The sequence below is a fragment of the Podarcis liolepis genome (assembly GCF_965112155.1).
Source record: "Podarcis liolepis genome assembly, chromosome: 9".
Classification (NCBI taxonomy): domain Eukaryota; kingdom Metazoa; phylum Chordata; class Lepidosauria; order Squamata; family Lacertidae; genus Podarcis; species Podarcis liolepis.
This window is the reverse complement of record NC_139564.1, coordinates 34,855,822-34,880,291: the sequence shown is the minus strand read 5'-3', so window position 1 is coordinate 34,880,291 and position 24,470 is coordinate 34,855,822. Positions and strand designations below refer to the sequence as shown.

The following is a 24,470-nucleotide window of genomic DNA, read 5'->3' as shown; positions in this document are numbered from 1 at the left end:
CCAAAGGTCTCACTATTTCCCCAAATTAAGGGGAAGCTTCAGGAACAGCTTCTGATGCCACACAAAGAAGTTGCAGTCAGAGTATTTTTTCAAACAAATGATCAGAAAGTCAATCATTATTTCACTTTGAGACTGCTCATGCATCGGTGCCAAATGCCATGTGAACTAATTTTGCATCTGATCTTCCCATTTTCACCACCCAGTCAAATGGAAAGCCACCTCCAGAGCATCTTTCCAGGACTAGATCTTATTGTTCATATTGCCCATCTGCATGCAAGTAGTTTCAGTAAATAAACAGCAGTGTCAGCAGCAGGAAGTGAGAAAGTGTTGTTGCAGGGAGGGTTTTCAGGGAAGGGGTTATTGCCTCTTTCCTTTTCCGGTAATTGCTGTTCTAGGGAAAAAACTACACGGAACGTTTATTTCTTCTTACAACCAAGGGCATCAGATCAGGAAAACAATTGCTCCTTTCCAGTGGTGTGGAGAGAATTTCATATGGCAAGAAGAGGGGTATCCAATATTTGTAGGGGCTTCTGCAAACATGTTAATTCAGAATACATCCTGATTTCCTTGCACAATGTTTTTGCAGGGGTTAGACTATGCTTAGTTTTTATTGAGAATTCATTCTGATTTGTTTACAGGGTGGTTATACAACAAGGAGCATTTATCCTGCATCCATCCAGATTTGCTTGCGGGATATCTACATTTTTTACTATTAATTTTTCATTCATCCCATGCTTTTTTCAGTGCATTTCCCCATCACTTTCCTAACTGCAAAAAGTCATTTTTTAAAAAAAACTGGATTTGTTGCACTAGGGCAACAGAGCACTTCAATCCACTCTCATTGTGCAAACCTTAAGTTCTGGCATGCACCTGAATTCCTTGTACAGAATAGAGACAGTCTGGGTCATTCACATTGGGAATTTGAGTGGGGAGGATTCTGATATCTTTAAACTGGACATTGTTTTCCAACACACCTGGGAATCTCTGTGCTGAGGAAAAATGTATAACCTGTAATGATGTGATGAGAAACCTGTGGTCCTCCAGCTCCCATCAGCTCCATCCAGCATAGTCAATGGTCCCACAGGAAGGTTGGGCAATGCGGTTCAACATCTGGAGAGCCTCGGGTTCTCCATCTCCATTGTATTGTGCAGAAAACAATATTAAAAAGTCAGGAAAACGTTAAAATACAAAGTAATACAACGTGTTGATCCTTGCTTTACTGTCACATATAATCAAATATTTAGAACCAAACAGAGCTAAAATGTTTGAAATGCAAATATCTTTGCACATTGTTTGAGTGAAGGTGATATCCTTAACTGAAGGCAGGAAATGATAAAGGATATCGTTATGGTTTTAGATTGCAAGCCCTGAAAGGGTAGGGATTGCCTTGTTTTAAGTGAATGTATGTAAAGCCACCCTGGGAGCCTTTCTTGGCGCTAAATAAATAAATAAATAAAAGTGGGGTATTATATCCTGCTGTGCTTGGCCCTATTCAAGCATTATATGGCAAGTTAAAGAAATCTTCACCTAAGCTCATTTATCGGAAACCAACAAAGACTGTTCAGTTTTGTGGCAACAACTTGGCATGCTGTGGGTCCTCTGACATGCCTTTATGAAGCTTGTCAACTTCCTGTAAATCTTACCCCCCAGGACTTTATCATGAAGTAGAGCAGTGTTTCCCAACCGGTGTTCCGCGGCACACTAGTGTGCCGTGAGACACCGGCTGGTGTGCCGTGGGAGGAAGGCGGGCGAGTCGGGCGGTGAGAGGCGGCGGCGGCGGCGAGGATCCGCGTCGAGCTGGGGGCGGCTCCGCGGTGGTGGTGCCGAGCGGCGGGGCAGCGCGCGCAAAAGGGAGGAGCGCGAGACAGCGGAGGAGGAGGAGGCCGGCATGTCCGGGCAGCAGCAGCAACAACAGCAGCAGCAACTCCCGCCGCCGCCCCCTCCTCCGCCCGCTATCGCCGCCGCCGCCTCAGCTGCCCTCGCTCTGCTGCCTCCTCCCACCCCGGCAAGGGGGAGGGAAAAAACTTTCGCTTTTGTGCGTCCCTCCCGGCGTGACGCTGCGCGCTGACGTCACGGGGCGGGGCTTTAATGGTGGTGTGCCGCGAGATTTTTTTCCGGCTAACAGGTGTGCCGTTGCCCAAAAACGTTTGGGAAACACTGAAGTAGAGCACTGTTGTGGGAGGTGTTTTTCTGTAAAGCAAAGTCATATCTGGCTCCTTTTAGAGGAAGTGTGAGTGCCAATTAACAATGTTGATAAGGGTGATCTTGCAGCAATTCTTTACTTGGAGTTTCATAAAGCTGTTGACTAGAGAGATGGGTGAATTTTGGCTTCTTTCCGTTCCTCGTTTTTCCCATCTACAGTTCAGTTACCCACATTTCTTCATCAGTTTGCAATGTAAAAACAAAACAAAACAAAACAAAACAAAACAAAACAAAACAAAACAAAACAAAACAAAACAAAACAAAACACACAGTAGTGTTGGAAGGGACGCTGAGGGTTATCTAGCCCAACCCCTGCAATGCAGCAATTTCAACTAGAGCATACTTACCTGAAGGTGTTTCTCCACCCTCATTGTTCAGCCTGGACACTAAGATCCAGCACCAAGGGCCTTCTGGTGGTTCCCTTACTGCGAAAAGAGAACCTACAGTGAACCAGGCAGAGGGCCTTCTTGGTAGTGGCACCTGCCCTGTGGAACACCCTACCATTAGATGTCAAGGAGATGAGTAACTATATCACCTTTAGAAGACATAGGAGGCAGCCCTGTATAGGAAAGCTTTTTAAGGTTTAATGTTTTATCATGTTTTTATATATGTGGAAGCTGCCCAGAGTGGTTAGGGCAACCCAGTCAGATGGGTGGGGTACAAAAAATAATAATATTATTATTGCCAACCAACCTCTGCTTGAAAACCAGCAAGTAAGGAGAGTCTACCAGCTCTCATGGGAGTCCATTTCACTGTCAAACAGCTCTTACTGTCAGAAAGTTCTTCCCGACATTTCGTTGGAATCTCCTTTCTTATAACTTGAAGCCATTGGTTTGGGTCCTAGTCTCCAAAGCAAGGGGAAACAGCTTGCTCCATCCTGTATGTGACAGCCCTTTAGATATCTGAAGGTGTCTGTCCTCTCTCCTCTCAGTCTCCTCTTTACCAGGCTAAACACCCAACTTCTCCAACTGTTCCTCATAAAGCTTGGTTGGGAATTGCTTCCTTCATGCAGGCTTCCTATGGGCATCTATGGGAAGAACAGGTTGCTGGAACAGATGAACCTTTAGTCTGATCTGATTAGCTCTTCTTATTTTATTAACTTGAATTAATGTGGCATTTGTGAAGTAAGGCATAAGAATTTGGCACTAAGGAGGATTTAGGGGCATCCTCTTTCTTGGGGTTATTTCTGAAATACTATTGCTTACTATGGGCATGCTTGGAAGCTTTTTGGCCAGAACTTATAGTTACACAAACAATTTTGTCTGATCACTTCCACCAAAGAAATGAAGGCCACCAGGAGATACCAATGCTTGGCTTCCGGTCCCGCCTGCCTTAATGGAGGCAGCCCCCATGATAGCGGGGGATCGCCGGCAAATGAAAAACAAGGATGACAGAGGGTAAATTATCCTTGCAAATTCCTCCCAGGGACAGGGGGAATGGGCTTCACTCGCAGTTCATCTTGGTACCTAGCTCTTGCTCTGGCATGGAATGTGGGAGGCAGGTAGGCGCTGAGTAGAAAAACAATTTGCATGGCGAAAACCCTCCTACGCCACCATTAAGAAGTAAAGTTCTCCTTTTAATTGGATCTTTAATTGGCTTTAATATACCGTCGTGTGATGGAAAAGGTTTGCAACAATATACTGCGGAACATATCGGCTACATGAATCAAAGGTTTGAATTGAGATAAGATTTTCTTCAGCGTGAGAGTCAGTTGGGGAGAGGGAAGGCCATTTTATTTTATTTTAAGTTTCATTTATATATTTATGGTTCAGCAACCCCTCTCTGGAATGCAAGACAAAAAAATATTTACAAGTGAGGAAGGGATGTTGGAGTAATATTAACACGCAAAAATGGAAACTGCTTGTGATCTGAAATGAAGAAAGGAGGGGGAAGGGGAAGCTCAAGTATGACTATGTTGGAAAGACAGAGCGGAAAGACAGAGTAATTCCCCTCACCTTCGTTTAAATACAACAGACAAGGAAAAAGAGACTGAGATTTGTTTGTGCTACTGACGGAATGTAATCTAAGATAAGGTTTAATTGGGCCATAAATCTCTAGCTGGAATTAAAAGAATTTTGGGGCTGTGATAAGAATGCTGCAGAGATTCTGGGAGTTGGAAAGGAGTGTTAAATCATCAGCGCGTTTGAAAATTATCTATCTTTTCCTAGGCTAAGGGGAGAATGACAAAGATCTGCTAAATGTTTTACTAGTGAGACAGAATGGTTTCTAACAGACTGTCGCCTGTTCCGAGACACAGATGCAAGGGACGGACAGATAAGACTTCTGAGAAACTTCAAGATTCAGTTCCGCCCCAAGCTATTATGGGAAAAAACAATAGCAGGGAAGTGAAAGAGACAACACCATATATGGACAGGACGAATCTCCATGGATATAACAGTTTTCACACACAAGGCAAAATAAAGATTTGAGTTTGAGTTCCTCGCTTGAAGCTTTATAAATTTATATATTATAACATCACAAATGGAAATCATTAATTATGTAGTTGTTGACTAAGGGATTATTATTATAACTGAAATGTAACTGATATTAATTAAGATTATGGAACACAGTGATATAAGATCGGAAATGCACCCAAACCACCATTTGGGGAGCCACTTTAACTAAGATGTATTAATTGGAAGTTGAATGGCATTTTGATAATTGTATAATTTGGGAATTAATTGGTCAATGTTATAATTTGGCTAATATTGGGAGCATATTGTAAAACTAATTTTTACAATTACAAAAAAAAAAAAGGAAATAGCAATGCTTGGCTAAAAATGCACCCTGCAATTAGCAGTTACTCCACAATCCACCGTCCTAATCATGCTAGGTATATCCTGTTCCTGATAAAAAGAAATCCCTTTGTTTCTAAAGGAAGAACTTTTCTCTGATCACCCAGATTGCTTATGTTATGAAACCAAGTAATCGTTATGATAACAAAAGCTCCATTTAGTTTCTGAAAGAATAAAAAATTCAATAGGCAGTGTGTGGGCACACACACACACAATGTGTATATTTACACAGAGACACAATAAGGCTGCCTAAATAAAGCAACGGAGCCCTTAGGCATCTCAAACTAACTTATTTGCTGCAGCAGGAACTTTTGTAGGAAATATCTTGCCTTACTAGACACAGGCTGTTTGGACGGACACACATACAGCTACTTTTTCTGCCGTAACATTTAACATATTTTTCTGCATTTGCCCTAATTTATGCTCAGCTTCTTCTGCAAGTAAGAATTCCCCCACCCCCTTGAGTCTTAGGATTGGTTGCTGATATAATTCAAGTGTTTTGACACATTGAGGGGGAGAAAAGGCCCATCATCTCTTTGGCTCCTTTGTTGTGAGTTCTTTTGTTCCCTGCAACCAGCCCTCATACACTCAAGATGGATGTCTGTAGGTGGAGGTGTAGCTTGAAGAGAAGTGCAGGGGAGATTGAATTTGTTCAGTGCCTGAGCATCTCTGATAAGGCCATCATTTGCTTCTCTCGTGGAGACAATCTGTCAGTTGTCTGATGCAGACCTTGCTCAGGGCCTGGCTCCTGCCACCCATGGAGAATACACACAATTACTAGGTAAATGCTTTGATACTTCAACCCTTTGGCGTTTCTAGACTGGGAAAAGGAGCCGTCAGGGAACTCTGTCCTTCTGTTGCATCTTTCATGTTTTGTCTCTTTTCTGCCTCACATATTTGGCTAAAGACACACGGCACATCTTGTACTCTAAGGTGAATCTCCCCCTCTAGAAAACATTTATTTCAGTTAAACCCCTCAGCCTGTACCTAAATTGCTCTGATTAACAATATAGCCATTTCCTCACAGGGAAATCATCTTCTTCCCTCTCTTCCCTTGCTTCTTCCTATTTCTTTTTCTCCTGGTGGCCGGATGAGAGGAAGTTAATTTTCACTTGAATGATTTTGGGATCATGCTGAAGGAGCATGGAGCAACATCACTAGCTGCAAAGCCATTGGTTATCTTGTCCATATGCCTTCAATCCCTCCTAATGATGCTGGGAGTTTAGCAATCGCTGGTGCCAGTTCCATTTTACTGCAGTCCAGATGGAAGCTTAATGCTAATAGTGAGGAGGATTTGAATGGGAATCAAGGTTATTCATGACCTGCCCTGCCCCTTCCTGTGGAACCCTATGGATTTTTGCCATGTGAACCAGACTTCTCTCCCATTCATCCATCACCCTGCTCCGTTTATCCCTTCCATAGAACAATGGCTCAAATTAGTTTACACAGATGTGTGCTTGCGAAAGCCCCTTTGAGCTCTGCCACATTTGGGTCATGCAGCTTGAAGTTTACAGCTTCACAGACTTTTTTTTTTAAAAAAAATGGGTATCTACTAGGATGAAAGACAACACAGAAGGAATAAATGAAACGTGGAATAATTAGTGCTTTTTGTTGCTGGTTTGTTGTTTATGTTGAGATAAATATTTGATTTCCAGCATTTTAAAATATTCATCATACTGCATAAAAATGGTGAAGAGCATAACAAAATACCCAAGTCATGAATATTAAGCTTTGGCATTGGCAATATTTCATTGCTTTGGTGAACAGCTACTAAATTTAGAAAACGGAACAGCAAAAAGGAATTAGCCGTTTAAGAATCACTAGATAACGCTTCGTTATTCGGGAAGATGAGGAGGTAGATTTACATTTTATGCAGCAAAAATGCTTGCTGCTTGTGTAGTGGGATCTGCTGAAGTGAACACCACACAATGTGAAGGGGGAGATGTTTGTGTCTGTGGATATAGAACCCATCAGGGAACGATGGGCAATGGCAGCTCCTTGGCATGTAGCTCATTTATCCACATGGATCTTGTCTTCATATTGCATTAATTATCATCACCCCCCAAAAGAAATTTGAAACCGTAGTTTTATGAGGCCTTGGGGCTTACAAACAGAATTCTGACTTTACTATCCTTAGGTAAAGGTAAAGGGACCCCAACCGTTAGGTCCAGTTGCGGACGACTCTGGGGTTGCGGCACTCATCTCACTTTATTGGCCAAGGGAGCCGGCGTGCAGCTTCCGGGTCATGTGGCCAGCATGACTAAGCCGCTTCTGGCAAACCAGAGCAGCGCACAGAAATGCCGTTTACCTTCCCGCCGGAGCAGTACCTATTTATCGACTTGCACTGCATGCTTTCGAACTGCTAGGTTGTCAGCAGCAGGGACCGAGCAACAGGAGCTCACCCACTGTGGGGATTCGAACTGCTGACCTTCTGATTGGCAACCTCTAGGCTCTGTGGTTTAACCCACAGCACCACCCAAGTCCCTATCCTTACGAAACTACAATTCACAGGTACATCATAAACCTTACATTGCATTTAAAGAGATTTGCAGTCCAGCCCTAACAATGTAGTCCTATATATACCTCCTTAGAAATAAGTTCCAGGACAGGCTTGCCTCTATTTTTGGTCATCCTGCTCTAATTATGTCCCTGCCTCTTTATGTAATCAATGATCCTGCACCAAATGATATCCTTAAGTGTAGAATAGCAATAATTCCCAAAGGTCCAACAGTAAAGCTTCATTGCATCTGGACTATATTTTTATCCAGGCCTATTATCCCAGCTATGCTTGGTGCCCATTGACTCTAAGCATCAAGGTCAAACACACATACACAAAACCCATCACTTCTGGCAAGCTGGTTTGTGACCCTGTATGTTTCTTACAGCAGAAATGCTATAAGAAGCAGCAGGATCCACTTGCAGTCCTGTCCACCCCCCAAATTTTGTTGCAATGAGCAAAGATGTTCTCTGTCTGTTAGATATTCTGGCCACTAGGCAGCAGCAGCAGCAGCAGCAGCAGCAGCGGGTGCATTCCTTGGAGGGTGGATCTGCTGGCCCTGTGGATCCTGCCACCAGCCCTGATTCTGGCTTTGTTACCTTGGAAGCTGTTTGACTTCTTTATCCTTTGCCTTGTTCAGTGCTTCACCTAGAACCAGCCAGTTGTTCTGGAGTCTGGACTTACCTCTTTGACCTTTATCCTCTTGGGACCATTTCCCTGATATGTTTTCACTCTATTATATGTGCACCCTAACCCTGAACACCTTCTTGAGATGTCTCTGTAACAACTTGGCCCTATGGAACATGTTCTGCAAATTTACTCATGATCCAAGGTAATCCTGACTACAATGAGCTGTCAGACTTCTTTGAGTGTAAGACTGACATCTTGGACATTCATTAAAAAGGCTGGTTTTCTTCATATCCAATAGAATGCTATCCATATGTATATCTATGTGTATATATGTATGAGAAACTACCAAATCCTGGTCTGATATTTAACCAACAGACCCGTCTCTCTTACAGTACAGTAATTTCTTTTCAACATTACGTAGTAATTTCTTGGATGACCCTTTCATCTTTCCACTTTTCTTGGTATGGTTTCCTTCCATTGCTTGTCCAAAAATGTGCTTTTTTCCTGTTGCATTATTAACAGCTGATGCTACTATTCACATAACCTTTTTCCTGACTTCTGTCTTGTTAGTCAGCCATGTTTTTGACCTCCTGCCCTGACTTTTCCAGGAGGGAAATGTCAATGGACAAACTTGTAACCTGTTTTGGTGACCCTTAAAAATGCTGTTGATTTCCTCCCCTCCCCTTGATAATTTTATAGCTGTTGTCGCTTGGCAAAGTGCAGAGAGCGCAAAGGTGAGTATAATTATGGCTAGAGGCAAATCCTTGAGATGCTGAGCAGGGTCATAGCTCTGACTTGAGCTGGAATTTCAAATGAGGAAAATCTAGTAGTAGAAGGAGCAAAAAGGCAGAGAGAGGAGGGGTGTGTGTGTGTGTGTGTGTGTGTGTGTGTGTATTCTAAAGAAATATAACAAAATAATCAAACTTTTCTTTAGAAAACGGTTCACGTGTGACAAATAGTATGTGGTTTTTCTAACACCCTGAAAGCTTCACTGAATGTTTAAATTTGTTCTTGTCTAATAGAGGTTTAAATACCCAATGATTATCTGCGTTTCTTTTAAGGCTGCTGCCAGTTCACTTGGAATCAAGATCAGAATAATAATTTGAGGATTCTGATGGCTTTGCTTTCCATAACACTTCCCTGGAGTCTGCTTTAAAGATCTTTCATCAATTTTTCTTAGGCAGGGATTTTTTTTTGAGACAGATAACATGTGTGGCTGTTTTAGCAATCCCTTTATGACTCAAAGATTCCCATACATTGCTGTGTGATTGTATCCAACTATCAGAAGTCACAGTATTAGACCTTGTATTGTGGCTGAAAGGAGTCCAAATTAATCAGCATTTCAATGCGAGCTAGAAATATGCAATTGGGGAACTGGGTGATTAGTTCAAATCAAGAAGTCCTGGTCTCTCTTTGGGTCCTTGTTGACATGCTATGTAGAAGGCACATCTTGCAGATCTCCAGTATCTGACATAGCAAGTCTGTGTTGCACTGGCTCCATGGCCAATAGTCTAGACTTCCCCAAGTCTTCATTGCCTGCCCACTTTCTTCTCCCATCTTAATTTTTGTCTTGCTCCTTCTTTCTTTGATTCTCTCCTCATCTGCATTATATATTTAAAGCACTATGATGACACTTTAAACAATCATGGCTTCCCCCAAAGAATCCTGGGAGCTGGAGTTACTGGTAGTTAAGAGTCCTGAGAGTTAAGAGTCCTTTGAGCATCCATACAGCTACCATTTCAATGCTCATTTACATGATATAAAAATCACATCTACATGAAGATAAAAATTGCTGTAAAGTGACACCCCAAAACCTTAAAAAAAATATTATTTGATACACACATGCAAAATGGTAGTAAGCTGAATTATAAGAAGACCAAGGAGACAATTACATCCTCGATCCTTCCTACCTTCAATATAACATTTACCTAATTAACAGTATGGTTTCTAACTTCTTGAAACTTTCATTCATTATGCAGAGTGCTTGAAGTCAATGTACATGGAATTTTTATTTATAAAGAGAGAAGCTGAATATGTATGAGGTTTAGCACTTTGCTTAATGATAAAAACCATAATAATTGCATCCATGCTATTAACAGAAATGCACATTTTCTGTTCTTGTTGCCTTGGGATCAGTTTTTTTATAAAAAAATTTCTTCCTTACACACATATTCACAGACAAATACACTGTAAGCTGGTTGGCTTATCTAATCAGATGGCAAGATTTGAGTTAGAGCAACAGTATGATACAAGCTCCTAGACATGAGGCATGCTTTGTGAATGGAACTACATGTTACACATGCCTGTGTTGCGTTCTTCTCTACCACACTAATATCTCAGAATGCTTAGCCATATCATGATGTGCCATCCTCTTACACTCTCCTATCCCCTCCTGCTGTTTCTAGCAACTGTTATTCAGAAGTATCCTGCATCCTACAGTGGAGGCAGGCCATAGCCATTGTGGCTAGTAGTCACTGATAGCCTTATCCTCCATTAATTTGTATAAGTCTCTTTCAAAGCCATCCAGAATGGTGGTCATCAATGCCACACTATGCACTCTGTAAAGAAACACTTTTGTTGGTCCAAAATCTTCCAACATTCAGCTTCATTGGACGTCTACGAGTTCTAACATTATGAGAGTCAGAGACAAACTTCTCCCGATCCACTTTCTCCAGGTCACACATACTTTTATACTCTTCTGTCATGTAGCTTCTTCTTCTATTTTCCTTCTAAATTAAAAAAGCCCCAAATGCTGTAACTTTCTCTCACAGGGTAGTTTCTCCACCCTCTTATTTTTATAATGTATGCAAGCTACACCCGTAAAATGAGCAATAACTGGTTTTATTTCCTAGTTTCTGTTATGCAGTTTTTAGTCTGGCATCCATCTTGGCAGCACTCCTAATCCTGGCTAGCTCGATTGGTTAGAGAGTGGTGCTAATAATGCCAAGGTTGCAGGTTTGATCCCCATATAGGACAGCTGCATATCCCTACATTGCAGGCGGTTGGACTAGATCAGAGCTTTCTAAACTTTTTATGTTGGTGACACACTTTTTAGATGTGCATCATTTCGCAACAGTAATTCAGTTTTACTAGCAAACCAGCCCTGGAAGGAGCGCTGGGAACTCAGCACACCTACACACTGCAGCCGAGACACTAACATTTCATAACACACAGTTTGGAAAGCTCTGGACTAGATGATCCCTCCCAATGCTATGATTCTGTGATCTGAACACAATTATGCCTCAATTATGCTCAGCTGCAACTTTCCCCTCTAAAAACACTTTTTACCTTTGGCCACTAGGTGGCAACCACATAAACAGATCTTTCCATTTGGGTTGCCCTTTTCTGAACCTTTTCCACAATATCCTTTTTTTTGAGGTTAGGCAATGCAAACCGTATGCAACTTTCATGTGTTTGCATCGAAGGGTTGTACATTAGTACTTAGTATAGTACTAGTACACCACACCCCATGAGTGGTATTCAACATTAGCGATACCAGCAGCCGGTCTAGGTATGGCAGGTTTGCACCATCTGTGCATGTAAGAAAGCTTTTAAGTAACACTGCTGCAGAAATTCATCATCTAATCCACTGGGAGGAGGGTAATTCATCATTAAATGTGAACATCTAGTTCATGCTGTATTCCTGTTATTCACAGAAAGATTTGCCCACTTCTATACATCAGGCGGGACGCGGGTGGCGCTGTGGGTAAAACCTCAGCGCCTAGGACTTGCCAATCGCATGGTCGGCGGTTCGAATCCCAGCGGCGGGGTGTGCTCCCGCCGTTCGGTCCCAGCGCCTGCCAACCTAGCAGTTCGAAAGCACCTCTGGGCGCAAGTAGATAAATAGGGACCGCTTACCAACGGCGTTCCGTGTGCTGCGCTGGCTCGCCAGATGCAGCTTGTCATGCTGGCCACGTGACCCGGAAGTGTCTGCAGACAGCGCTGGCCTATTGAGTGAGATGAGCGCACAACCCTAGAGTCTGGCAAGACTGGCCCGTACGGGCAGGGGTACCTTTACCTTTACCTATACATCAGGCATTGGTTGGCAAATAAGTGTGGAGGAGCAGCTATCTGAGGGCTTGATCACACTTCCTCTTGTGGAAATTAAACTCTAGTTCCCATCTGCAGAGTATGCGGGAGACTTACTAGTTTGACCCTTTACTTAGTTCTTTTTTTTCACCTAGAAAAACCACACAAGACACTCTCAGTTTAAAGTTTAACATTATAACTTTTACTTAGCAGTTGCCGATTAAATATACAATGCAGGTAGGTGATACTAAAACATGTTACATAGATCAAACTATTAGAGACTAACTGATACTGACGCTGAGGCAAACAACAGCACAACAGAACATACCTGCTTTTCTGTTAAGACTCTTCTACTAACTGCCATAACTCTACCAACAGCCGTAACTGCCACTGGCATATGACATCACAGAGTTCTACAGTTCTTGGAATTAACCTTTTACATAGGCATTTGGGATGCTAACATCCCACACCTCTTGTCCCACTGCTTCCCCACACGGAAAACTGCTCTTTAGCACCCAATTGGAGCAAACCGCAATTCAGGTTTTCTCCAGATTGATGTTTGCTCCAATTTAGCACCAAAGAACAGGTTTTCCCTGGGGAAAAGAGCAGGGCAAGGGGAATCACAGAATCATTGAATTGTAGAGTTGGGAGGGACCCTGTGGGTTATCTAGTCCAACCCCCCCCCCCCACAATGCAGGAATCTCAATTAAAACCACTCAGGCCTGTGCTTTCTAGGCACAGGACAAGCAGAAGTGTGGACCAATCCTGATTTGTCTGGGCACTTCTATCTTTTATATGTGTACATTTTGTATTCTTGTCATTTTGCAAAAGCATGAGCCAATATTTTGTGATGTGCAAAATGGATCATAATAAAAGTTAAGAATTGTGGGGTGATTTGGTTCCAAAGTTTCACTCTAATCTAGAGACCAGAATGCCGAAACGTATTCCATCAAGGCTTTTTGCAAAGTCTAATGACTACATCGTAGCTTTAACCAAACTCTGCTAATCAAATATTTTGAGCACTTTAAACTACAGTACTGGCATTTTGCAGACTTTACAAAGCGGAGAAATAAAAGCTTTCCCACCAGTTTCATCTTGTTACTGTAATAAGTTTTTCGGTGTTCCTCTCCTGGAGAAATAAATCAAAAGGTTTTTTAAATATGTTCACTGTGTGACTTTCATGCTTTTCTTTCTTGTTGTGAGCTTGCCAAGATGAGTGAATGTTAAAACATACAAAAGAGATCACCATGCTTCTAGCCTCACTTAAGGAAAGCTGTAAAGTAGGTCAATAAAGCATGTTGAGGCAATTATATTGTAATCCAAATCCTGTAAATTCCTGGAAGCAAAACACCGACAGGCATTCACAGCAAATTTATTTTCTTTTAAGGATTGCTGGCTTGCATGATGCCATCGCTGTGAGGATGGGAGTTCTTTTTCCACTCTGCATAGCTGTGGGTTGTTAGCAATTTCATGCTATCTAGAATCGTAAGCGACAATGGAAAGTGACCCCAAACTTTTATCTACCCTAAAGTTAAACTTTAAACGATTCCCCATTTATATATTAAGATTTGTAGGAAACCTCATTGAAAGATCTTGTGGAAATGCTATTAAAATTCCATAATAAATCCTATTAGGACTGCAGTCCTAAACACACTTGCCAGGGAATAAGGACCATCGAACGTAATACAATTTCTCATGCGTAAGAGAGGGTGGTCATGCGTCTTGCTTTAACACAGAACAGTCATGTGTTTGAATGGCAATCTGTGAATGTAAATGTTTTAGTATCTAGTCAGTTTTTTAGAATTTGCCTGTAGGCCACCTTGGCTGTAGAAGTGGTAGGTTGAATATGATTTAATAATAATAAAAAACCCTAATTATTATGTTTTGTTCTTTGCTGAAGACATAGGTTTTTACAGTCTTTCGAGCAACATGTAATTTTCATCATTCAAAAACATATCATTCCGTGCAGGCATGTCTGTTAGTAGTGCATGCCTTAAGTTTTTCCCCAGATAAAATCCACTAATTAGAAGTGCAAGTTACTTGTAAAAGCTGAGCTTGGTTTTTACCTGTAAATTTAAATTAAAGTTAATCTCCCCTTATTTCTGCATCATGTGACAGTGTGGGCACAGGGTGTGCCGATGTAACTTGTGTACATCGCAGGTCATGCCACCAAGTAGAACTGGGGGTGGGGCGGCCCCTTAAATGAAAATCTGTGGGTCCCCATGGCCCCACATAGATGGAGCCTATGTGCACGGGAGTAAAAGTGCTGTGATGGGAATAGGGAAGGTGGGTGCTTCTGAGACATTCCAGGGTCTAGCAACTCTTCAATTCTGTGATTCTATGATCTCAGCTGCCTTCAAATAGATAGCTGGTACAGTTTTATCTTCATGCTAATAAATTCTCGATGAATGCTCAATAAATAGGTCATCCGGAAGTAGCCCAATCTTATTTGTGAAACAAGAGTGCTTTGGCATTTGGAGAATAAAACTTTCTTCAGTATTGCTAATTTTGATATTATGATTGGGTTCTTTATCTCCATGCATGTTGCTCGATATTGTGGCCATAGTCCAACATAAAATTCAAAGGCCTTAAGCTGCTGGTTTTAATAGGTTTAACTGTGTCTACTTTTGTTCTGGCTTTCAGTCTCTTCCTCTCGAATGCAGCATAGAGTACGGCTGTGTAAACCATTCAGTGAATTCAGAAGGCTTGGCATAATTATTTAGTTTTGAGATTGCTGCTGGCGTCGGCTGTCTGCATTACACCTACATTCCATATTAGAGCACAATGGAGTTTCCTAGGGCTATGAAAACTACTGGCACGGTGACATGAGGTCACACACTAGCAAGAAAATGGGTGCTTAAAGAAATGAGTTAAAGACTTCTCAGTAAGAAATATGGCATGTGAAGCTTCATAGACTGCTTTGCTTCTGTACTCTGTAAAAGAAAGGAGTAAGAATGTAAGAAGTTGCTAATTGGCTTCCCTAAGTTTGTAAAATTAAAAACCGGCAGGGCACACATATGAGAATCAGCATGAGACTCAGTGGAATCCTCTTGCCTGCAGAACCTGAGCTGTATACTATAGTGCACATGCCATTATCTGCAGTAGATTCAGCCATTTCACTTCTGCCCTGGGGCCTTGGTGTCTAGGATATCTATTGGCCAAGCTTTCATCAGAACCAGTGGAAGAGAAAAAATGGGGAAACTTGCGGGCTAGTTGATACAAATGCAAAGGATCCTAAGAGATGCCACCCCTCTATTGGTAATAATCTCCCAAACAGGATCTTCAGAAACATTGGTTTGCCTTTTAAGGAAGAAGAAGAGAAAATCCTGGGTGTCTAGGTTCAAACGATACCATTTGTAGAATTGTTATGTTCTGTGGTTCATCACAATTTATAGTACACACTAAGCAAGAGTCTCAACATCTTGCCAGAGTAGTTTATAACTTCTGTTTTCTCTTGAATTTTGCTTATATAGACTTTTTACTAGTCATATTTTTACCTCCTTTTTGTGATTCATAGGGTCCATGGGGATTTGCTTATAAAGCTCGCTAGTTGATAATAAGCAAATTGTGCTCATTGAATTTGAATATGAGTGTCCTTTTCTTAAGTCATTAAGAAAGAGAGTGAGCAAAACCACCTCTGTTATATTTCCCTTGGGCACATTACTGCTTAGCATGGTCTTTCCTTAAAATTGGCCTCTTCAGTTTTAAAAATCTATGATAGGACTTCATCTTTTCCCTCTGGATTCCCAAGGCTCTTTAACTGGCTGATGTGAGGTGGTTTATATAAAAGCTTGAAAATGTAAATTAACCATATGTACTGCTGCTCATTCTCCCTTGGGACTTGCTAATTTAAGGCTGGGAGATGGTGGAAGGCAGTAGCACTCTTAGACACAGGATTCTTTTCCAATACTGAGTCAGCAGAAGTGGTTCACCCTGTGGTGAGTAAACTTGGACTCTGGCTCCCCCCCCCCGCCCCGCACAGGGCATGCTCCTTCTGCAGGTGAGACCAATGGCCCTTCTAGCCTGTGTACAATGACTGGCAGTGGCTCTCCAGAATTTCCAGCAAGGATTCTTTCCCAGCTGTAACTAGAGACCCTGGGGACTGAACCTATTACCTGCTATTACTAGCTTCCGACTACCTGCTGGTACTATTGTTAATGGCATAGTGAATACTTCATCATTAACACTTCCTTTTAAACAATCAAGGAGAAAGGTAGTTTTCCAGATCGCATAGATGTGTTGTTTTCTTGATAATAGAACTTCTAATATATTCTGAAAAAGTTTTACTGTATGCTACTGGGAATCCATATGACCTAGATCATAATGTTATAGATTTATAGGTGCTAGAATTGAATTAAGGTTTGGGGGTGTCCAAGCTAATTTTTTTGGAGGTAGTAGCTAGACTCATGTGTATTTAAGTTGTTGTGTGATAGTCCCTGTTAACCAGTGGCGTAGCGTGGGGGGTGCAGGGGGGGGCCCCGGCCGCACCAGGCGCAACATCTGGGGGTTAGGGTTAGGGGGCGCAAATCCACGGTTGAGGGGGCGCAAATTACTTGCCTTGCCCCGGGTGCTGACAACCCACGCTACGCCACTGCTGTTAACATTTTAATTAGTGTGTGTGAAGGCTTATTAAGTCAGACCCTGTGTGCTGGGCCATGTGGCAGACATCCTTAAACCTGTGAAATCAACATGGGCTCAAAGGTAATGGAGTCAGCTTAATTTTCTTTGAGGTGAGAGGCTGGGGGGGTTTAGCACAACAAAGCATCAAAGAACTAGGTGTGAGAATGCAGATGAGTGGGCATTTTTCTGTGTTACAAGAGACCAGGGCTTTGATTATCAAATTGGAATGTGCCTGTTCTCTGGGAAAGGCAAGCTGCAGGGCAGGGGTGCAGCTGCCTTTGGAGAAAGCTGGTGCTGCTTGGGATGTGATGCTCAATCTCCTCCCAGTAGGCACAGGTTGTATGTATGTGTAAATCAACCATATGTCATAAAGATACCACAGTCTCCACTGTGCCTCACTGTCTAAAAAAGAACACAGACTCTGGTAAGTGCACCTTGTATCCCTGGAATCTCACACCACTTGGAGGCGTGTAACATTATTTTTTGAAATGCTTCTCTTGACACTATTGTGGAGTTGAATAATCATGCCATCATTCCTTCTAGCTTCACCGCAAACCTGGAAGATAATGGAGCCTTTGACTAAGTATGATAATGTAGCCCATGTTTTGTTTCCTCTATGTGCTTCCATAAGCCTTCACTTTGCACGTCTAACTTTAGAGTGGGGCTTAAGCACAAGGAGTTAGAATATGCTCAGTATGACAACAAGGCAGAGCACCTCAGTAACATCAAGGAAGTGGGTAGGCACTCTGGCTCTGTTTTGCAGACAACACTTGTCTAGGAGGGGCTTGCTTGGATCTGCAAAGATCTTCCTGTTTATACCACCATCAAAGGGAAAGGCTTCTTAAACTACTGCCTCGCTTGCTCCAGCCTGTAACTGGTAGCCATACCTCCCCTGCCGGCCGCCATAGGGATGTTGTATCAAATCAGTAAATCAGTCCTAAGGATCCAGGGCTGCCAGAACCTATACTGGCACTTGACCCCCACTAGAAAGATGGAGCTTAAAAATAATCAATATCCTACAATAGCCTTTTGACTCTCCATCTGGCTGTGTTTGAAGTTTAGCTGTGTGATTCTTGTTAAGCAGAGAAACTCCATTTTTGTTGTTGCTGCTAAGATGTCTTTGTGACCCAGAAGGAATATGTGGAGATGTCTTTAAAAAAAGAAGATAAAAATCAGAAGGACAACAAAGAGAGGAAATATACAGCTGAGTAGGGATTCTCTTTCATTTTGTCAACAGAATTTGGATACCCCCTCTGCTTCAGCAGTAATATTATCATATCTCTCCCCTACCCACAAATTCTGGATTTGGCTGTGAGAAAGGGCTTGATATACCTATTTGCTCTTATTTAAAAGCATCATTCATTGAAAATTTGTTTTCTTCTTTCTTACTTCTACCACTGTCCTGAAATAGTCCTGAAGTTTTTCATCAAGCAGTGGTTTAATGGTCTGCTGGATTTCTGTGTTGCTAATTGGTCTTCAATCCATGCTTGTTTCATTCATTTATTTTGATTCAGTCATTTCATTTGGAAGCATAGGTGCCCATGCAAATACACATACTGAATGAAGTTGCCAGGGCAATCATTATGGCAGGTAGTAATTGCCATTTTAAAATTCTGCGTAGCTGCTTTGCCCTGTAGAACTACAGTGCAAATACATGTAAGTTGTAAGCACCTTAATCAAGCTGCCTCCGGCATAATCCTTTCCACTTTTTTCTCAATTAATCATGTAATTTAATATGAACTCAGACCAGGGTAGAGGAAGAAAATGAAGGAAGTTTGTTCTGCATCACCACTTTGCTTATTTGACTGGCTTTTTAGGCCCAGCACGTAGTGCAATATGTTTGGAGAGTCACTGCAACATGACTACTCCTGTTCCTTACCATGATGGTTAATGCTGTGAAGTGACAGCAATCTCAGGGGCAGGCCTTATGACGGGTTTACTTTGCATACCATCACTGCAGAACCCCTGGGTTACAACAGCTGTGTAACCACATCACAGGCCCAACCTAGGTGCTTGCTGCTGTTATATGGCTGCTGGCAGAACATTTTTTAATACTGATTTTATTTATTTTCATGGTACAGAAGATAATTTTTGAGAAAACAGTTGTTATAACAGTAAGCAGCAATAAAACTTAAAAAATTGTCCAGTAGCACCTTAAAGACTAACTAAGTTGCATGCACACAAAAGCTTATACCCAGAACAAACTTAGTTGGTCTCTAAAGTGTTGCTGGACATTTTTTTTTAGTTTTATATTTATTTTGACTGCGTTAGACCAACACGGCTACCTACAGGAATCTAGTAAACAGCAAGTAATTTGTGCTGATAAAATTGGACTTTTATCATGCCATGTGTTAAAGTTTCATTTGATTACTCTAAGAGATCACGCCACATTTCCCCATGAGTGCAGGGTGGATTCCTGCCACAGTCTGAACAATTTATGTATTCAATAAACATTTGCCATACATTATAAAGGAATATGGATTGTGTTTGCCCTTTGCCACCCTCACCTGGCATGTTAGTTTCTCAGCCAATGCTATTGACCATACTCTGTTATACCAAGAATCAATGTTCAGCTCATCACCGGTATTCCAACATCTGGCTATCTCCATATGAGAAACAGTCAATAGAAAGGCTAAGAGGTCATCTTTTGGATAATCATGAGCAGACAGAATCCTAAGCCCAAGTGGTGCTCGTGCAGTGGACATTTCAATTTTTTTGTTGTATATCAAGCTTATTTGTTTGAAGACAGCATCCCAGAAGGGTTTGATGATGTCACAACACCACCACATATGGAAATATGTACCTTTGACTGTGCATCCCCTCCAACAATTGGGATAGACTTCCTTACATATTTGGGATAGCCTCACTGGTGTATAATGCCAGCTATGCAGAAGTTTTAATGAGGTCTGGCAGAACACTTGAGTAACCAGGTTAAATTGCTTCTCCTGCTAATGAAGCTAATAGAGATCTCGGGTCCAAGATACCAACAAACGTTTCTCGTTACAACATGGCAAGGACATATTGCAGCCAAGTGTGTGATACAGAGACATTACATCCTTTCCCTGAGCCCGGCCTTGGCTGGGGAGGGCGGGGTATAAATTATTATTATTATTATTATTATTATTATTATTATTATTATTATTTAGTTGCTCCCTGTTGGTGAGGACCAGGTCCAAGGTAGATGATCCTCTTGTTGCTTCTGCCACCTTCTGGGAAACAAAATTATCAGAAAGGAATGGAGGAATTTGTCGGACATTGCATTCTTGGTAGAGTTTGAGGTCCAACAGATAGCGGGGTGGTTGAAGTCTCCCATGACCACTTTTGAATGTTTTATAATCTGCCCTGGGGAGGTATCATCCAAGTCTTTGATCTGGCTTGGCAGCCTATAGAAGACTCCCATTGTAAGGTCGCTGTAAGGCCATCATCTCATGTCAGCTATCATAAAGCTGTGATGTCAGGATTCAATTGCATCACTCAGCTGCATGCCATTGATCCTGAGGGTGGCGTGTGTGATGGGCTGATGCAATATGACACCATATGTCACAACCAGGAGTTGGAAATACAGCATTGCCAAATGAAATTATGTCCTCAATGTGAAGTGGTTTGTTTATACACAATCGTCTTTGCATTTCCTAAACAGGAGACAATAGACAAATTTTATTGTCACTTTTGTGTTTAGCACGTTAGAGGCATTTTGTGCATTGTGCAGTGAAATGTATCATAAAGACAGAGGGAAGAAAAACAGAACTAAAGCTGTAAGTATGCATACTTCCCTAGCAGTTTGGAGATCCTTTCCACATGGATCCTTTCCACAAGCCTATGTCTCAGGAATAATGCATCCACACTGGGTCTTCTATATGCATGCTGCACCAAAGGTCCATCTGAGTTATGTCCTTTTACCTGCAGCATTTGTCAACATATTTTCTTTGATCTCTGATCTAAAATGGTCATTGTGACCAACCTGTTTAATTTAGGCTGCAGACCTGGCATATCCTTGTAGTACTGTGATGTATATTTACATGTAATGATTCACTGACATTTTGGGTTGGAGGTGCTTAATGCTTTCCCTGCTGGTCTGTGGTTCAAGATTTTATTGATGTATACATTTATACCTCATTCTGTTCCATTGGGACAGGGCAGCTTCCAGCAATTTCACCAGCCTCTTTTTCTTTTCACAAACTTCTCACAGTCTAATTATCCACACTTACCTGTCCTCTGTATTTTCCAGGCATGGTCCGCACTTTAAAGCTCCATGTCTGTACAAACTTTTTCTGCTCCAGGAAAACCTGTTCTTTAAAGCTGAATTGGAACAAACAGCAATCCATGGAAAGTTTGAACGGATTGAGGGGAAAGAAAGAGGGGGAAACTAAATGCACCACCTTCTTTCATCCCACCAACATTTCCTTCTTGCTCTTACTTCCCTTATCCCAAAATAGAGGTATCTGACAATGTAACACTTTGTTCACCTCTGCTTCCAATTTTCAGACCACCAGGGCTGGTGCAAGAGATTGCGATGCCTGAGTCTCCTCCACTTCTTTCTTTCCTGCCTCACCCTGCTGCTGTTGCCTCTCTTTCCCCTACTTACCTTTTTTTTGTCACTGCGTAAAACTACACTTTTTAGAAAGGTCTTTACATTTATTTATTTAGACATTTACCCCTGGTTTTCTTGATAAAATTAATTCCAACAGTCCATATGGCTTAGTATTGTCTACAGTAGCAGTGTCTTTCCAGGGTTTCCGATGGTCTTCCTTAGAACTACCTGGAGATGCCAGGAATCGAACCTGAAAACTTCTGTTTGTCAAGAAGATGTTCTACCACATAGAGATGGTGGTGACAGTTTGCCGCACTCATTTTGTCTCCTGCTCATAGGATTTATGGTTCTTGATGCCCCCAGTAATGTGAAGGCGACCAAGTCTTGCTGGCTTCTTGTCATGCTCAAAGGACTGTTGGCCTTCTATTTTTAAAATGTTGAGGCAAAGTTACACTTAACTACACATTATATGTATCTTATCCCTCAGATTTCCAGAGTAAAGGGTGCCTTCGAGGTTCCCTGCCAATCCCCAACAGACAGGGAAAACTTCTATGGCATCCTGTCTTTAAGATTTATGTTGTCCTGCTTATTGCTGAGTGCTTCCGTGGTAAGTGGCGCCTTCTGTTTTTGATTTCCAATATGTAGCAAAAGTTTATTAATATACATTTTCTTCATGTCAAAGTTGGATGCCATCCTTGTTGTGAATTGATATCATCTATCTCTGTGTGAAACATTTTGTCTGATTCTATTATCTCTCCCTTTTCTGAACCCCCACAATTTAAGATGTGCAGCGTAGCTTTCTCTTTGCAAATTGTAACCATTCATAAAACAAAGTCCTATCATGAGCTCCATTTTGAAGTGTTCTGACATATGAAATGTGTCTGCCTATGCTTTTAGTTATTTGTCAGAGAGTCCCATTTGAAAGGTTCAGTGCTGCTAATTTGCTGATCTTGTGCTTTTCCAATTGCCTGGCAGATGTTAATTTCAAACAAAGGCTTACATTTGCTCTGAGATTGGAATTCCGTCTGGATTGCACATTAATATCTGAAACATATGACTGACTGAATGACCACAAGGGAGTTTTACAAGCTTTTGTCCTATAATTAAATTCTGACTGGCTAGACTAACAAGATTGTGTCTAGATGAAGGCACATACAGTAGAGTAAAATTATCTGGTTCTTTGAGTTGTAACACCTCATAACCAGCCAGTCTTATTTGATAGTGAAAATGCATTTGGAGGCAGGATATATGTATTGGTAAATTTGCTAATCAGTTATATTGCTGGGCTTTGTAGCAACTTGCTCTTAAAACAACTGTTGTTAAGGGAGAAATCTGATTATGTTAATGCTCCTTAGCAAGGGAGTCATTCTGTGCTAAATGATGGGGGGATATATTAGTTCCAGCTCGACTTCCAGTTCAGAGAGGCTGATGTACACGAGTCCCACTTCCTGAAACAAAAGACTTTGGCTCTTGAACAGGAAAGCCTGTAGCTCATTTTGCTAGTTGTGTAGCAAAGCCATGCCATTGTTATGCAGTAGCCAATGTGTTGTTGCTTTATCCCGGGCAAAATTAAAGATGAAGAGAATGTAGATATGTTAATACCACGCTGTTGCACTAATGCCCTGTCCAGACCTTGTGCCTGTATAAGGAATGCCAACATGAACAGAAGGCACAGAGGGTGCACATGTTGCTTGCCCCACCTGTAATATTCCAGTCCCTGTGCCAGTCCCTGCTTGCTCTGCCCCTGACCAAATTTAGATGCTTGTTAATTTCTTAGCATTTGAGAAGTTTTGCACACTCTTTTTATGCTCATTGGAGCAAAATGAGACGCACCCTCTTAGCTTAGAGCTGCAGATTTAAGCAAAAAGGAGACGTGATTTGGAGAGATGTCAGGTGGGTTTTGGATAATCGAGTCTTACCAGCGCAACTGGATTCCCCCCCCTCATGCCCACCTCAAATTGGTTCTGGAGAGGGTTCAGGAGAACCCCTAGAGCAGCATGTGAGGGGACAGGGGTGAGGCTTGTTCCATCCAGCAAGTTGAAAAGTTTGCACCGATGGAACGATAGCCATAGCAGTGCGTTGAATTCCTCTCATTGTGTTTTTGTAAACTGATAAAGATTTGTCATATTAAAGAGTATTAAATGTTCATAAATATCCATAAAATATATTGGCCCTGATAGTACAAGATAGTGATGAGCATGTCCTCTTAGATCAGCTTATTGTACAAACAAACTGCTCACTCTTTTGTGTCATTATTTTCATTTTCTTATAGCTATGGGCCTTAAAAGCTGGAAGTGGCCTGGGCATTCATGTTCCACAAGTATTGCTGCAGTTGCCTCTTCCCATTGCTCTCTGTTTGAATTGCCAAGTTAAAGACGATTCTTCTTTGCCTTTAACACTTAAATAAAATGGATAGTTTCAGGAGTTGTGTGGTTTCTTCCACTACCACAGGATTATAAAGGAGGAAGCTGCAACAGCTGCAATTCCGCATTCTGTGTGATTATTAAAGGAAACACAAGCCATGTCCTGCATTAAACACATGATTCTGTTTCACCTCAGAAGGCCAGTATGAAGAAATAGGTGTGATGTTGTAACAGCTGCTTGGGAAGTTTATTTTCACAGAGAAGAAGCTGAAGAAAGAAAGAAAGAAAACTGAGGCGAGGTGCAGTATGGCAGATTATCTCTGCAGACTATAGTCATGGAAATACTTGACAGAAGGGGAGGGGCCATAGTTCAGGGACAAAGCACATGTGTTTCGTGCAGAAGGTCCTAGGTTCAATTCCTAGGATTTCTAGGCAGGGAAAAACTTTGTCTGAAATCCTCGAGAGCCACCGCAAAGCAGTATAGACAAATACTGAACTTGATGGACCAATTGTGTGACTCAGTATAAGGCCGCTTCATATGTTCATATTATGGATGAAATGAAACACCATTTGGGTGTTGGGTGGGGCTGTTGTGAGGGACTTTATGTGTATGTGCTGAATATGTTACTGGCCTAGCTGAACACTCCTGCTTCTGATAATTGAGTGCCTTTTGCAGGCTTTAATTAATGAGGTAAGTTAAAGCTTCTTTTCAAATGGCACTGCAGAAGGAGATTTAGCACACATAAATATTACACCACTCTTCTGGAATAGCCTTGTAGACCCCTGGGTCTCATTTACCCTGG

At 41.8% G+C, this 24,470-nt stretch overlaps 1 protein-coding gene and 1 long non-coding RNA gene across 4 annotated transcripts in view; one reads left to right on the top strand and one right to left on the bottom strand.

The window, feature by feature from the left end:
- Positions 1-1,135, bottom strand: part of LOC310714658 — a 42,151-nt gene extending 41,016 nt beyond the window's left edge. For both annotated transcript variants that reach the window (XR_014529932.1, XR_014529933.1), the window contains exon 1: positions 975-1,135. This is a non-coding gene — a long non-coding RNA (uncharacterized lncRNA). The remainder of the gene's footprint in view (positions 1-974) is intronic.
- SLC7A11 (solute carrier family 7 member 11) overlaps positions 1-24,470 on the top strand; it is a 96,360-nt gene that overhangs the window by 6,089 nt on the left and 65,801 nt on the right. The window contains exon 1 of one of the 2 annotated variants that reach the window (XM_083520063.1): positions 23,872-23,966. The exons of the other annotated variant lie outside the window; for it this stretch is intronic. The gene's annotated coding sequence lies outside the window, so the exon portion shown is untranslated. Of the gene's footprint in view, positions 1-23,871; positions 23,967-24,470 lie in introns of those variants that run through there. 2 annotated transcript variants of the gene reach the window in all.